A 16,068-nucleotide genomic window follows, 5' to 3' on the forward strand; every position below is an offset into this window, starting at 1 on the left:
GCATTACACTGCTGTACTGGTCTGCATGAAACCTCATACCCCCATCTGGGTGGAAAAGAAAAGGAAAACAAAGAGAGACAGCTCTTGTCTGCAGCAGCCAGGTGTTACAAAGCTGCATGGTGCTGGAGAGTTCCCCATAAATGAGCTCTGCTCAGTAACAGTCCTGCTTCCCTTGCACAGCCCATTACATCTTCCTCTCATTGGACAGTGTGAGCTGAAGTAACTACTGTCTTGAGGCTGTATTGACTCTCTTACATGCATCCAGCTTAGCACCATGGTTTTAAATTAAAAAAATAAAAACATAAAAAGTCAAGCAAAACCCCTTTGCACATGCTTTACTGGTGGGACTCTGCGGCAAGAAATAGTCCAGCAGAGAGACATATGTGTTTCTATCCTTACTGGCAGTAACACCTGAAAAATTACAGAAGGGCTGTTCCTCTGCTGGCATGAGATGCCTTCTTTCTCTGTCTCTTTTAGAGAAACTTTTTAAAGACTATGTTTTGTGTATTATTCACGGTCCTTATGCTGATTTCATGCTAATGGATCTCGATTGATTTGGTCGACTTAATCTAACTCGAGCTCCATGGAATAGAGAGGATCTAGTCCTTTCTCTATGAGTGCTTATGACTTAGTATCACTTTCCTAGAGATGTAATTTTGTTTTCCAGGAACTTGAAATAACTTCTGGCCTACGTAGTCACGTTTGTAGTGTCCATTAGTCACAGTCTCTGTCTGATTTGGCTTTGTTCCTGATGCTTATTTACAGAACCTACATCCTGACTTGATGATCTTAAAGGTCTTTTCCAACCTACACGATTCTATGATTCTGATGCCTTTTAGGATCATGGGCTGCAGCCACAACACTATTGCGTACAAATATAGAAAACTGCAAAATAACCTGCACATTTAAAAATATATTGATTGGGTAAGAATTAACTCCAGAATATCTGTGTTTTTCTTAATGGGGTTTGAAATATACAAAACCACCTCCTCATGTTCTGAAGGACCTCATATTTAAAGCAACTGCCATGTCAATATACAATAAAGTTAAACTAGTTGTGTTTGTCTGTGAAAATATTAAGTCCTAAAGGGTCCTGCTTACAGATTGTGCAGCTATTAGAATGAGTGGCATCTTATAAATGTCTCAATAGATGGAAGAGTTGATCTAATAATCAAAAAAAGAATACTCACAAATAATTTATTTGTTATTTGGTGGGGGAAAAGCAGACTGAATAATTTATTTGGTCAATATTATTCAATCATCAATAGAACTGGTAGAATAATTTATAAATTTACTTATGAATAATTTATTCATCAATTGATGGTAGGAGGAAATTAATGAAGTAAACAATATTCAAATAATATTCAAGAGGCTCCCAGAGGTAGGCAGGACACCAGAGAGGAACTGAGGGAATGGATCCCTGTTGTCAGTCTCATGACAGCTTGTGCACGAGCACAGGGGATCACCAAAGGGCAACTGACTTATAGCCAGATCTGTAGCTGCTGATATTGGTCTCCTTCATTCCCATCTACCTACTCAGGACAACAGATTTGCAAAGGTGCCCTGAGAGCACTGTGTGATTTCTTTGTGTCTTTGATGCTGATGGGAAGCTGTTTGGAGGTTCCTCCTCTGGTATTCCAGGGGCTCCTGCTGTGATCACTCAAGCCAGATGCTGTTACTTACTCTGACACATGGCAGCAGAGGCTGTGGGCACTATCACAGCCGTTCAGCAGCTTGAAACTTGTCATGCAGCTGAGAAGTGTGCTGTGTTCTGCTTCTGTGCTCAAAATAGGAAGCAAAGGGTTTCCTCAGAAAGCCACAGGACACTGTCTCCTGTTTCCAGACTGCAAGATTAAAAATTGAAAATCCAAGGCATCTGAGAACTCTTAATAGTCCAAAGTATTTAATGTTGCATCCTTGAAAAGCAAATCTTCAAGCTTCTCAGATCCACACTAAATTACAAAAATCTGGTTGTGCAACTGAATTGTGCTGTGCCTGAAATCAAGCACCAAATTGCTGATGTGTGAAGAGTTAAAAATAACTCTCTTGCCCAGCATTTGTTTTCAGAATATGACTTCACAGGTTTGTCAATGTGACCATCAAAACAATTTCAAGGCAAATTTTTATCTGAACATAATCTTTAGGTTTAATTTTTCCAATGTGGTTGTGTGAAGGGGGGAAGTTTCTTACTATGTAATGCATTCAGAAACAGCCCCCTGCCATCAGACATCATCCACTGGTTTGTTCTGAGTTTGCTCTACTGCCATCGAATGAATCCATAACAAATCCAGTCTGAGCATTAACCAAGACCCATAGCAGAATACTGTTAATAAAAATCATCCTGAAATGGCTTTTTTTTTGTGTTATAATCTCACATTGTAATAGCTGTCATAAAATTACAAATGTAAAGTAGGCATGAGGATGTGGGCAGAAGGGATTGGGTCTTTTTTGTTTTCAATGAGCCAAATTTAATGGTGGATATACGTGCAGTTTTGGGATGAAAACAGTTGCCCTTTATGAATAGACTAAGTGGAGGAATCAGCTGATACTCTTTGTTCCTTTGTTAACTATAAACTGTAAGCACCGAAAATCAAAAAAAAAAGAGGGAAAGTTTATGAATTATACACGGTCACAGAGTTTATTAGTGTTCCGTGCTCACCCTCTTGGGAGCCACTGGAGGAAAAGCTTTGAGCAATTTCCAAATTTTCAAATGGATTCTCCATTTCTTTATCTCATTTGACTTTTGATATGCATAAATTATTTATCAGGACTACCATTATTTCTTTAGCTTTCATTGTCCTCTGGCACCGTGTCTGCAGAATGATATTCATTCTGCATTTGCAATTACTAAACTTAAAGGAATTAGTTAATTCCTCCTCTGTTCAGTTCTCTCATTTTGCAGAATTGTGTGTGAAAGCCTAAGATGTGAACAGAATTTCATTTTGACCTTGAACCTTAATTACTCTTTTCATCCTGCCATTTCACCAGAAGACGTAACTAATGTTTATGTAAGAAATATTTCTGTTTTCCTTTCTCTTTTTTTTTTTTTTTTATTTTTTCAGATGGGAAGATGGGATAGGAAATAAATTTTTCCACATCATAAATTCACCATTAAAACTTAGTGAATTACATGCTGTGCTCGTTAAGTTCAGAGAAGGATCCTTTTTTATATACTTTATCCCCTTGCAGATAATTTCTGAGGCAGCTCATCTAGTAGCTTCCTGGTTACAATAGCATCTGAAAGGAACAGCTTCATCTCACAGAGCGTAAAGAAGACACTAATCTTTTTCCATTCCAGAATGTACAATATATTAGTAAAGAAAATGTTTATTATGATTGACTTCTTCCTGTTCTATTCCCATAATATGCTTATATTCCTTCCTGCCATCTCTCACCCTTCTCTGCTGATGCAGTTACCAGGTAGCAGGCTACGAGGCAGATTTCCATGTAAAGATATATACAGGTAGCATTACACCTAAAACAATATGCTAAGGGGGTGGAGTCAGATCATACCTTAGCCTGTCAGAAAACTTTATCCTCACTGTTTGGTTATAATAGCAGACTTGGTTACTCTTGTCCAAAATAATTTCCCTTCTGCTGGAAAGAACCTGTGCAGAACACCTGTTTCCTGCCTGTTCCCAAGGCTCCTCAGCTGAAGCCCTTTTGTAAAGGAGGAGGAAGAAGGAGAAGGTCTAGTGGGAGAGGGCTTGTGGCATTTCTGTCCAGCTGTGGTTCCCTTTATGCAAAGAAGAACTGGTGCTATCTGCTTAAAAAAACATGTCTGTGAGGTGGTAACAGTACTGAACAGCTGGCTGTGAGAGACTGTGATGGAGCTGCCTGTGAGACAGAGCAGTGGCACATCCCCACCTGAGGCCCCTGTCAGCATGAAGGATGGATGGCAGTGCCACACTCCTTCCCCTGTGCTGACAGCCACTCAGACAAACAATTCGCCTCCTGGCATCTCTGCAACAGGCCCTGTTTTGTGCAAATGGAAGATCACAGCCTAGAATAAGGCATCAATGCTACAATATTACCTAAGATCATTTTTCTAGTACCAGCTATGGATTAATTCACTGATTTCTTTCAAGTAGCACTCTTTCCTATCTGCAGGTTCACTTTAATCGTTCAGTCTTTGAAGATGCTTCTGTCATGACACTGAACATTCTTGCTGCTTACTAAATGCATTATTTTTCCTCTGGAAATATTTGTGGGTTTTGTGTGCATAAATATATTAATGTCCTCTATTACTTCCTTGAGAAATTCTCATTCTTGAGAATAGCAGGCACTTTTACTCTTCTAAGAGCACTAAATACGTTGTGTTTGATTAAATTTAATGTATTTAGTAGTTCTGTGGAACTGATCACAAATAAGAGTCCAAGCAGGTGGGATGATGTCAGTGGCTGTGTTATTATCAACAGAATCAGTCTTATGGAAGGTGGGGTATGAGATAGGGCACTTCTTACCACCTCCAAGTTATTGGTCCTGATGCTGTCTATGTTATTGTTGCCTAACACTCTATGCAGTTGTAGAGATGTCTTTTATGTTGTATTAGGTGAGCTAAGGAAGTTGCTAAATTCTGTTTGGTAAAACACAGGCATGTAGTAGATAGAAAGGCACCATGGAGCTGAAGTTTAATATATGCAGAGAACCTTGCTTTTCATTGCAACACATGATTCTGTACTTCTCCTTTGTATTTGTAAGTATGTATTTTTTTGTATTTGCAAGTGTATTTTCTTTTTTTTTTTGTCTCTGAAAGGTGCTGGTTCAGTGCCTTCACCAGCTGTATTAATACCTGCAGATTATATGCCAAAATAGCTTCAGCAACAGTAGGCTTCTCAAGCTACCTCACATCAGAGGAACCACTCCTTGGTCCTGCTGGGACTCCAAAAGTAAAGTTTTTGTGCAAGTACGCATGTCCTTGGCAAAGAGCAATTCCCTGCTGTGAGGCAACTGCTCGCTGCTGTTCCCTGCTGATCACTGTCACCTGTTGGTAGGAAGCCTGTCCCATGTAGAAGATGTCAGGCTTCTGTCCAGTCTGCCCTCACTCCCAGGCTGCCAGGGACAGGCCATGTAGCTGGTCCCCTACTGCCTAGTCCAGCCTAGTAAGACACAGTGAGAGGGCACTTTCCTGCACCTGGACACCTTGAGGTCCCTTGGGGCTCCCTGTGCCATTTATATATGCAGGTTGTGGATCTCTGTATGGATCCTTAGGGTAGTACTACATAATAGCTGTCACTAAGCATCATCCTGCCTAACTTACCCTTAAAAGTGCCATTCCACATCAGTTTTCACAGTACCCAGCTTCAGGCTTTATTCACACTGCTGTGTGAAGAACAGGGCTGATTAAAAAGAAACAAACACTCCATGCACATTCACACTCCTGTCCTAAATCCTCACAGCTCTACCAGGGTACATTGGATAAAATACGAATGTATTTGTAACCTTTGATACACCAGGAAAAAAAAAGGAAAAAAAAACCCAGAACGTCTTTTATCTCTTAGAGTACTAACGGCTTCTTTCCATCCATGAAAATAACAAATACGTGCTTTAAAATTAAGTCAGCTGAGTATTAATGGAAATAGTTCTCTAATATTTAGTCTGTAGTGTAAAGGTAAAAAAGAGAATCCAATCACCTCCTCTCAGCAGGAGACCTCTACACCGGGCTGTACATCCCACTCCTTCCAAGGTCACTGAAGGGCCAGCCCCTGCACATGGAGCTTCCCTTGTCATTGCAGCCTTTGTAAAGATATAAACGTTACACAAGAACAGCTGCAAGGCTTATCCCTTGAACAAACAGAAGATAGTGCAGTTGAGTTTGCTTTTGGACAAGGAAGGTATGCCCTAATGCTTTAGATAAAAATGTTGATCAGATTGTTTGACACCAGTTTAATACGTGGAATTCTAGAGCACGCTCTAGCTGCTACCTTGCTGCATTCCTATACATTCCCCTGCAGGGCCCCAGCATCTGAGCCCTGATGGCTGCAATGCTGTGAGAATGCTGTAGCCCCTCCTGCCTGTAGCTGTCTCTCAGGTTGTAGCTTGGAAAATGTAAGCTCGTTCCACTGACAGCTTCTTCTGTGCAGGGTTACCATTTCTTGCCACTAAAGCCTTCCCTTGCCAGCTAATAGAGTAATGGAGCTGAGACCTCTGCTGTGACTGAGAGTGCTTTGAGCAGTACTGAACATCTGCCTTGTAGGAAAGCAGATCTGTTTGAAATTTCTGTGGAAGAACAATACTATGATTATAGCTAATTAATAATAGGCAAGGACACAAAACCCTTTAAATTCCAATCAAAAAACTCAACTGTGATTTCTTGGTGATTGCTTTTTAATTTCAGTCAGGTTGTGTATGCTTTTTCTTCACAAGATCCAACAGCTTACTGATACTTGTCTTCCTAGTGAGACTGAGACTGAAGCAGAACCGTGGAGATATTTTGTTTTGGGTTTTGTTTTGTTTTTTAAATTGAATTGTTTTTTTTTTTTAAAGGAAGATCTGTTTTAATTAGAATGGTACAGCAAAATTTGTCAAGCTCATGTTCCTTTCTCAAGTGTATTATGAAGCAATGTGGAAAGAAAGTTGCTCTATGTGTTCACTCTCTCCCAAAGGGCCATCTGAAGATAAAATGAACCTCTGTGCCTGCTGGCACATACAGACCCCATGGGCCTCCTAAATTCCTGCTCAGCAAAGGCTGCTTCACACTGAGAGAAGAAAATATCATTGCCTTTCTTCAGAATAGAAGATTAAGTTATCCCTGGCTCCCCCTTTCTGAGGATCAGACTCTGACATAACATACACGGATGCTAAAGAGCCCAGACAGCTGGTTCAGCTTTAAATTAATAACATCAGTACTCTAGTCAAATGGGACAAGATACAATTGTTAAGTTTCTTCACCCCCACCCTTTCTGTGTGTTACACTAATAGTTTAATTTAGTGCTTCTGGCTTTCCTCTTGCCCAGGTTTCAGGAAACTGTTCTTGAATAGCAGGTGCTTGCATTTGGCCATGAACAATCAGTATTAGAAGGAGGGACATTCTGCACTGCACCTCTGTTCAGACTGTGACATTTAAACTCTTGGGAAGTTGTGATAGTATAAGTGATGATATTGGAGTTTAGTCTTTTGATGTTACAGGGGAGAGCTATGGCAAAAGTCCGAGTCTCCAGATTCCTGAGATCTGGGTAGTTCATGATTGTGTTTCAAAGAGAGGTTAGTAAAGAAGAAACAACAAAGGCCAATCACTCCATATTAGCCAGGACAGATGAAGGAATCCCAAATAGTAATGATCATGAATCAGTCGAAATCAATACCATGAAACAGTGATACAGGTAAATCTATAGCTAAGCAAGTGTAAAAACAAATAAACGTTAAATCAGTTATTCGTCAGTAAGAAATGACCATCAAAATGATGGAGTTTCTGTATCAGAATATAAAAACTTTGGATAAAGACTCATGATATTCTCAGTAAAAAAAAACCAACTCTACATTTCACTGAGACAGAATAATCCAATTTATGTTTTGGGCAGAACCAACATCAAACCGTTTGGGACTTAACCTAGTGGAAAGAGTGACTTATGCTGCTACATACAGTAACAGGGAGGTCTTGCATTACCTGGGACCCTGGGTAGTTGTCACTCTTCATAATATATATTAATTTTTCTCCCATTATTTTGTCATGTTCCCAAAAGACAGTTAAAATCGCTGTCTCTTCCTTGTTATTTCCTTCTAACATGAGGGAAGACAGAAACTGGCTTTTGTGTGTGTTTTGTTCCAACATTCCTGGTCAGGTAATATCTCTCTACTGTGAGGCTGTGCTCCCGCTGGCCAGTACAGTGCAGGGGAGTCTGTAACTTCAGCTCAGCTCTGGGACTCACCCTCCAGAATATACTTTTCCTCTCTCAAGAAAATACCTGTTAGTCAAAAACTGCTATTCTCACTCCTTGCTTTTAGGAGAGGTGGAAAACTCATTAGATTCTTTTTGCACTCTCTTTGTTTTCTTTAACTAAATTATATTTGCCACTGTGAAAGACCTATTGATTAATTTAATAGATCTTTAGTTCTTTCTACTGATTAATGTCATAATTTTTGTCTTTCTTGTGCAATCTTCACTTCGGTCTATTTAAGCATTCTGAAAGCTTTATAGCCTTTTTTACACTCTTCATTCTTTTGTCCCTTCGGTACCAACCTAGGCAGGGGTGAAATCACACAAGCGCTCAGCAACTATCAGGCACAAACAGGTCCCTTGCCTCCCTATGATGGTGTCTGACGCAAAGATGACAAGTGCCAAAAGTATTTGTCACTCAGAAAGCTGACATTGGAATCTCTGGGCTAAAAGTTAACTCAAATCCCTAGCAGGTCTGGGTAGGAATATGTATAATTTTCTGCTGTCTTTAGCAGAAAAAATTCTGACACCTCTTTTTGATTCTCATCTCTCCTCTGGCTAGAGCCTGGGGAGGTCAGTATGGGTGTGAAGTAGCAATAAATCCTGAGGACTCCAGCAGAGGCAACAAGAAGACAACTAATAAACCAGCGTGATAACGTAGTGGGGTAGGAGAAGCAGGATGTAATGCTTAATGATACAAGTCCTTCTTGGTCAGGGCCTAAATGTCAAAAGTCTCACCAGACAATTTAATAGAGACAGCAATCTGTCTTCAGAGCCACACTGTGGAAAGTCACGTTCCCCCAGATATTAGTCCTAAATCATGATCTCGCAATGTGCAGTGTTCACACTGTACTGAGTATCTAGGCTTTTTTACAAATTTCCCATCTGCACACAGCAATTTGCTTGTTGATGTTTAGGCATGATTGACATAATTCGACAATCTGGCTTATTAGTTTGCTTTGTAACTATGTAAAATGCTGACAATGATTATCCCAGTTGACTGAGGACATGCTTCCTGTGACACAGTAAACAAATGTAGCAAAGGAGGCTTTTTCCAAATGATTGCTCCAACCCCCTAATGAGAATGTTAACTTATTTCATCAGGGCTGCACTAAACCAAGCGTCTTAATGAATCCTCAAGTCACACAGCTCTGTTGCTAGAGCCTGGGGTACAGTAGCTAGAATTGTATGCCTATGGACTTTTCTCCCATCTTTAGCTGCATGCTGCATTATAATGAACCCATTTATTATACTGCCTGCAGAAAGACATTTCTTTGAAAAAGAAAGTATTTCTGAGATCTGGTTTCAAAACCTACAAAATTCCTTAGAGTGCTTCTTCCTATAAATCAGTGCCTCTTAATGGAAAGAACCTGATGAAAGAATGACTAATGATAGGTAAAAAAATAAGAATAAATCAACCTGCTCATTAACCTGCTTGAACAGTAAATTCTCTGTCCTCTGAAGGCCAGGATTTAAGACAGTTCCTCTAAATCAAAGGATTCTTACGAATCCTGTTCTCCAGCTCCCTTCTATAAGTTATGTTTGGGTGGTCAATGACCATTTGTAGGGGATGTTTTTCATGCGTTCGTGAACATTGACACCGATTTATTTGGAGCAAATAACACATGGTGTTCCCAGGGGAAAAAAAACATTACCTTAGTTTTGGTGCATCTAATTACAACAAGCCTCTATCATATTCACCATCTACCCTAATTATCCAGGGAATTGGCAGTGTTTAACAATGGAGGAAAGACTGCTCCAGTGTCCAATTAAGGCTTTCTTTGAGGATTAATTAATCTTGTCTCATCAGCCCCACTGACCCAGAGGTGTTAATCTTCACCTTATCGCCCTAATCTTAAAGCAAAATTCTGAAGATCAAGAGCAAGAGAGTAGTTGAGTTAATTGTTCCATTAGGCTGATGAAGTCTTTATACTTATGTCTAATAGCACACTATTCTGTGAGCATCTTTACACGATCTGCTACAGAGCAGAAAACAAACAGCAAAAAGACTGCCACAGTTATTTAACCTGGATGACCGGTAGCTTGAACTCTGCTCCATGCTCAGCAGTTTTGATATAACACTGTTGCATCTACATTCTGGAGCAAGGCACTGGGAAGTTTATAAACAGTCAAGAGAGGTTTTAGCACATCTAAATGCAGTTGCAAAAGGAAATAAATCATGCAGTCAATAATGGAAAGAAGACTTAACAGTTATCTGCCCTGTAAACAATATCCTGACTAAAACGCATAAACAATATAAACTGTTTTATTTGAGGGCAAGAATCCAGATATTTCACTGGGAGGAGTTTTTCTCATTGACAAGCCTATAGTAATCATGGAGATCATGGCAAATTGGGTTAAAATGTGCTCTTAACCACTACAATAAATTACAAATCTCAATTTAACTGTGTTCCCAGTCTATTTGTATTTGCTTCTGTTTCTAAGTCACCAGGCAGGTTAAATTCTTTTGGCACAAACGTTCACAAAAAGTACTGAGATCACATTAAAAATCTGTTTGATAACCACTGCTTTTCAAGCAGTTCCTCCTCCTGGTCCGAGTTAAGCAGGAAAAGAAATGGAAACTGATACCTTTCAGGGCATGGGTCACAAAATTGTGTGTCACTGAACAAAGGAAAAGAAAGAAGCTAGAATTATTTCATGGAGTGGGTAGAGGGAAAAGGAGGAGGGCTGCATTTCTGAAAGGCTTCTGAACGAATACTCTTTATTCCTATTCCTATTTCCTTCCCCATATCTGTCTCCTTTCTTTCTAAACAGAACATAAAACTCTGTTTTCCCTCTCCTTACTCCATCACACCCCAAAGCAATGGAGCTCAGGCAGAATCTTCCCTTTTCCGGGGGCGACAGATTAATGAGGACTGTGCATTGTATTCAAGAGGACAGAGAATGTGCTTGAAATGAGTCAAGTGTCAAAAGAAGGTTAAAGAGTTAGGTTAGAGGAGAGAAAAATGAATAATGTTTTCTTCTCTCCAAAATGTGAGTCACATATTATGCTATTTTCTGAAACACAGGCCTCTTCTTTTTCACTCTGAATTCACTCCTGAACGTAACACATGAACAAGCAAAGGAAACATTAAACAACACAATTGTTTATCTTGTTTTTCATAAAGATTTCTCAGAGAAAGTGCAGCTCTTGGACAGCTGCTAGTTCATCTATATTATTATTTCTCTTTTTGCATCTTGAAGGTATTTCAAATAGATTCCTTTTAAAATAAAAACAGATAAGCTATTATCGTGTCTACCCTCTATGTCCTGTGCTGGGAATGGGACATATCATTACACTGACTTCAAAGCATTTCATCTGTAAAAAAGACAAGTGACTTGAACATAAAAGTGTACATCTTATAAAGCACCCAGATTGGATAATTTAAATGATTAATTTAACCGATACAGTTTTGAGATGAATTGATTTGCCTCTTCCCTTACTTGTCATCCTCTCTTCCCTTCCACAATTTAACATTCAACCCAATGCTACATGCATACAGCATTCCCAAGGTCATTCTGCTATCTTCCTTCAAGCCTCCCATTAAAACCTTCTTCTAGTATAAGACTAGGAACAAAACACAATTAATCCTTTCTTGCCTTCCAGCCTAAGAGGATTCAAACTCACATATATCACCTCTCAAGAGAATTGCAACCTGTGGGCTGGTGTCTTTATGTGGAGACACAAATATCCAGAGACAGAGAGATGGACAGAACTTTGTGCTGCTCATAAGAAAGCTGTTTTATTTTACATGAAATAATTAAGGATTCCTTGGTCCAGACAGAAAGATAAAGCAGGATTATAGGGCAGCAATTAGGGCACTCAGCTGTGAAAGAGATCTGTTTTCGTCTCTTTGCTTCAAAGACTATTTGCTATCTAGACCGCTCTCAATAAAAGACATAACTGAGTCTTTCCTTCTGCCCTGGGTGGTGAAGCATGTGAGCCCTCACCTTCCAGGTGACTGGTTAGGTGCAGCAGGAGGACTCCCATCTGCTCGAACCACGGCTTCGCTGAGTGTCTTTAAAAGTCAAACTGTGTCTCAGAAAGCTCATGACTCAGTGGCAATTGTGTTGCTTTTACGCTGTACTGGTGTTAGATTGGCTTCTCTTCCTGTAGAGTAGAGGAGATGCTATGACTGCATCAGTACCTCTTTTGTGGCACGCTTAAAGAAAAGTGATGACCACCCAGGTAAGGTTCCTATGTGTGGCATCGGTTTGGTCATTTCTTGTTGTAGGCAGATCCAGAATCCCTAAAGCTGAATTCTCAAACAAGGCAATTCTCCACCCATTTTTCTAGCCATGCCAGATCACAGAGTTGCCTTCAGAACATGACTAAGGCCAGTGTTAAGAGTCACAGGAATGAAGTATTGCCAACAGGTAGGTCACTCAGTTGGGTCATCAAGATTCAAGTTCTTGTTCCAGAGGAGAGAATTAATCACAAGTGTGTGTTCACATTGCGCGAATGAATGAATGAGTGAATGAATGAATGATAGCAGAATTTGCAACCAAGAATATCAAGAGAAAGGAGAGGTCTGTCTGCCCAGAGGCAGATGCTTCTTTCCCCTTCATTGCATTCCTGGTTAGTTGAGGTAGCTTACTTTTCAGTTTGAAGATGGAGTACCACACCAGGGATTGAGGAGTCCAGGAAATACTAGTTAAATCCTCTACATGTCAGTATGTGTCTTCTACATGCCTGAGCATAGAAGTGGGTCTAACTTACAGCACTTCTCCTGTTTAGTTCTTAAGATGTACAGAAGAAATAGGTGTTTCCAAAGTTGGATGAAATCACTCGTAAACTCAACAAACTCAGTTGCTGTGTCCAGAAAAGAAACACGTGAGACATTACTGGAAATTGTAGTGTTGACAAAATAAAATCATTTATGCAAAGAACACTATTATGAGACAAGTAAAATGTTCAAAAAGTAGTTAATGTCAGATCATTCCCATTCATACATTTTTAAAACAGATTTATAAATTGCATCGAATTCATAAATGTTTTGTCTTTCATATTTCTTGTTAATTTCTTTTATAGTAAAACTCCACTGAGTGAACATCTCTGAACATTATGTACAGAACATAGCAGTGGAATAATTTTCTTCTGTCTCTCTGCCTGAATTTTAATTATAAGTCTGAATGGTTACAACACAAAATTGAAAGCAACCTGCCTGACAAACCAGGCAGAACGCATGAATAACTTCAGTATTGCCTTATTTTCCAGATTTGTGACAGATTACAACTAGTTTATACAGGAGATGTTATTATCCTCAAGTTTCTTCTCTTAAGAAAAAAAAAAACAGTTACTACATTTACAGTTCTCATTCTGTTCACAACAAAACCAAGAAAAAGAAAGGGAAAATAAAATATCAAAAATCTGTCTGAGATGATGAAAAATAAAAAGGCAGCCATGTGTACATCTCTCATTCAACTGTTTTCAGTTCATCAGTCAGGAATCCATTTATAACTCAGTAGCAGCCTTTAATAGAAGGCCAAATTCAATTTGCTAGAGTCTTAAAAATGAACTTTTATTTTAATCAGCTGGAACCTGAACCTTATCAACATGGAATCAATAGGAGTATTTCTGCACACTTATTATGTTTGGGGTTGCACTTTTGGTATGCCACAGCGTCTTTCTAGTTTGGGACACCTTTTTCTGCCAGTAGCTGGAAGACTGCCAGTTGCTGCTATGGTACTTGCTCTGGTTCCCTATACAATTTAGGATTTAATTTCTCCATTTATTAGTTTTCAGTTTGAAATAGTTCTTTGGTGACCCCAGGAAAACTAAAGTTGAGGTGAGGATTACTTGGGGTTCGGAAGAAATATTTTTCTTTTATGGAGAGGGGCCATAGAGATCGATGAAAGGAGAGAAGGAAGCCACCACCATAGGGTGACACAGTGTTTCTTCTGTCCAGGAGGCAAAGCTAGGAGCTATGGAAGTATCCAAAACCTTAAGAAGTGCCAATAAAGTAGAAAGCATCTCTCACCAGACCGCCTTCATGCTAAATCCAACCCTCCCTTGAGGGTCTTTGTTCATTCTGAGATGATCAGAGCTGCAATGGGCTATCTGCCATATCCTCTTGTTACCTCTAAGTGAGGTGTAGGCAATTAGTTGCCAGGTTTGATGGCACGGGTTGATAAGAGCTTACTTAAAAGCTACAGAGAATGAGTCTTTGTCAAAGACAAAGAATGTTACTTGCCAAGAGGTAGTGAAGTACAAATTTTGTTTAAAAGAACCTTCTTGCAGTTCATAATCTAATAGAAAAAGCTATAACATTGATTTTGAGCACAGTGATTTTTGCAATTTGCATTTGATTCTTCAGGGGAAAAAAACAGGAAAATGCTAGTTGTATTTTCTTAAACTGCTTTTTATATCCCTAGCTGAGGATGCTGTGAATTCAACAAATTTGGATTACCTTTCTGGTAATTTCTCTTCTTCTAGCCTTCATTCAAAAGAAAGACTCTTGTAGGTCTTTTGCTACGGCCTCCATCTTTCTGAAGGGAAACTCTATCCAGGTTTATTCCAGCTATGTGCACACAACTCTAGGAACAGAAGGACTCATTTTCTACCCTTTCTTTGGCCTTGGCTCTTGCTGAGTACAATTTATATTGTTACACAAATGTATTGTATAATGAACAAAGTTTTTTTAAAAATTGGGTTTACTCTGTGAGTACCAGACTGCAAGCTCAGCCCAGCAAATTTGTTTTGTGTAACAGCTGATCTCTTCACCATTTCTTTTTCTTCACCTAACAATTTTCTCAAGAAAGGAAATTTTGTCACATAGCTGCTCTCAGCATGCTGTCCATATTACCTCAGTAAAAGAAGGACTTACATAGTCTTGTGGAAAAGGGTCTTACTTCACTCACTGACAAGCCTAGCAGTATAGCTAATAGTATTTCCCAAGGGGGGTGGCCTTGCTTTAAAAAAAAGAGAAGAAGAAAAAGAAAAAAAATCAATATTGACTCTTGACACATTTTCATTTACATCACTGCATGGCTTTCAGTCTGGGCACAAATCAATAGGCAGCTTTTAACACTGCTCAACTAGTTTGTTCTATGTAAAGGAAGAGAGATTTGCCTCAAGTGGCTTGTTTTTCCCTTTGGGCTCCAGGCAGACTGTTCACCATTAACAGTGTGTGATTCTTTGAAATGAAGTTGAGTTTATTTGACTGTTCTTTCTGTGACTGATCAGAAGAGCCTGAACTGTAATATTAATCACACAATGTTTTCTTCATCACCACTTACAGTCAATTGACTTTGTACTTAGTGAAAGCATCTCAAACAGCCAACTCAATGTACCACAGGGCAAGAAGTCAATAGAAGGAAGAAAGATTTAATTTCAAAACACACAGCCTGTGGAGCTGCTGCCACACACACACAAGGGGCAGTTCATCACACTGCAGGTGTGCTACTATTACATGTTTTTATTTGCATGATGAAGGCATCCACATCAGCACAGGTTTGTTTTTTTTTTTTTTTGTTGAACAAGTCTTCTCAGTTAACTGCAGCTTTTCCTTCTATCTCAGGTTTATATGGGAGATATAGGGACCAGGTATTTTCTCCAAATTGTACTGGGTTTGTAACTGCTTAGTTTCAGTTCAAGTCTCTACAGATTTCAGCAGAGAACTGATCCGTGAAGCAGGGACCTTCTGTTTCAGATATACTGATGAGATGACTGTTACTCAAATGCCAGGCATATGTCGCGCTAATAATACCACCCATATGGTTAACAAATGCCAATTTGCCTAAGATACCATTAATACTGGCTTAATAGCCACTCACATACAGTGGGCTTTCTAAAACCACATCTTTGTTGTACATTGATTTTTGAATGTAGAAGAGCAGGAGTACAGATGCCCTGAGTTACAGCATTATCAGTTTTGTTTCCTAGAGTTTCAGCACCTCACCTCAGAGAATTTTTAGCTCTTGAAGCCTTCACAGAAATTTTCACACCAAAGAAATGCATGCAGCATTGAAATCAAGAGCCTGGTGGATTCATTTATTGCATGCAATGCCTTAGAAATGGTCTTTGATAGAAGCAGACACTGAAATCCAACATGCCATAAAATAGCACATTTTAGACCTACATGACCAGAATCTTCTCACATGCGTGAAGTAGCTTGTTGATTGCCTTCGTTATTTTCATGGGGGCTCTCTGTTATTAAAAAGTGGATTTGTCAGTGGAGCAGAACTGATGT

At 39.4% G+C, this 16,068-nt stretch overlaps 1 protein-coding gene across 4 annotated transcripts in view; it reads right to left on the reverse strand.

Annotated features, from left to right (window-relative positions):
* Positions 1-16,068, reverse strand: part of HS3ST5 (heparan sulfate-glucosamine 3-sulfotransferase 5) — a 203,575-nt gene that overhangs the window by 15,439 nt on the left and 172,068 nt on the right. The window lies entirely within an intron of this gene.

Source organism: Pezoporus wallicus, unplaced genomic scaffold (assembly GCF_028554395.1).
Source record: "Pezoporus wallicus isolate ANWC-B61680 ecotype Strahan unplaced genomic scaffold, APGP_CSIRO_Pwel_v1 contig_7505, whole genome shotgun sequence".
Taxonomy (NCBI): domain Eukaryota; kingdom Metazoa; phylum Chordata; class Aves; order Psittaciformes; family Psittacidae; genus Pezoporus; species Pezoporus wallicus.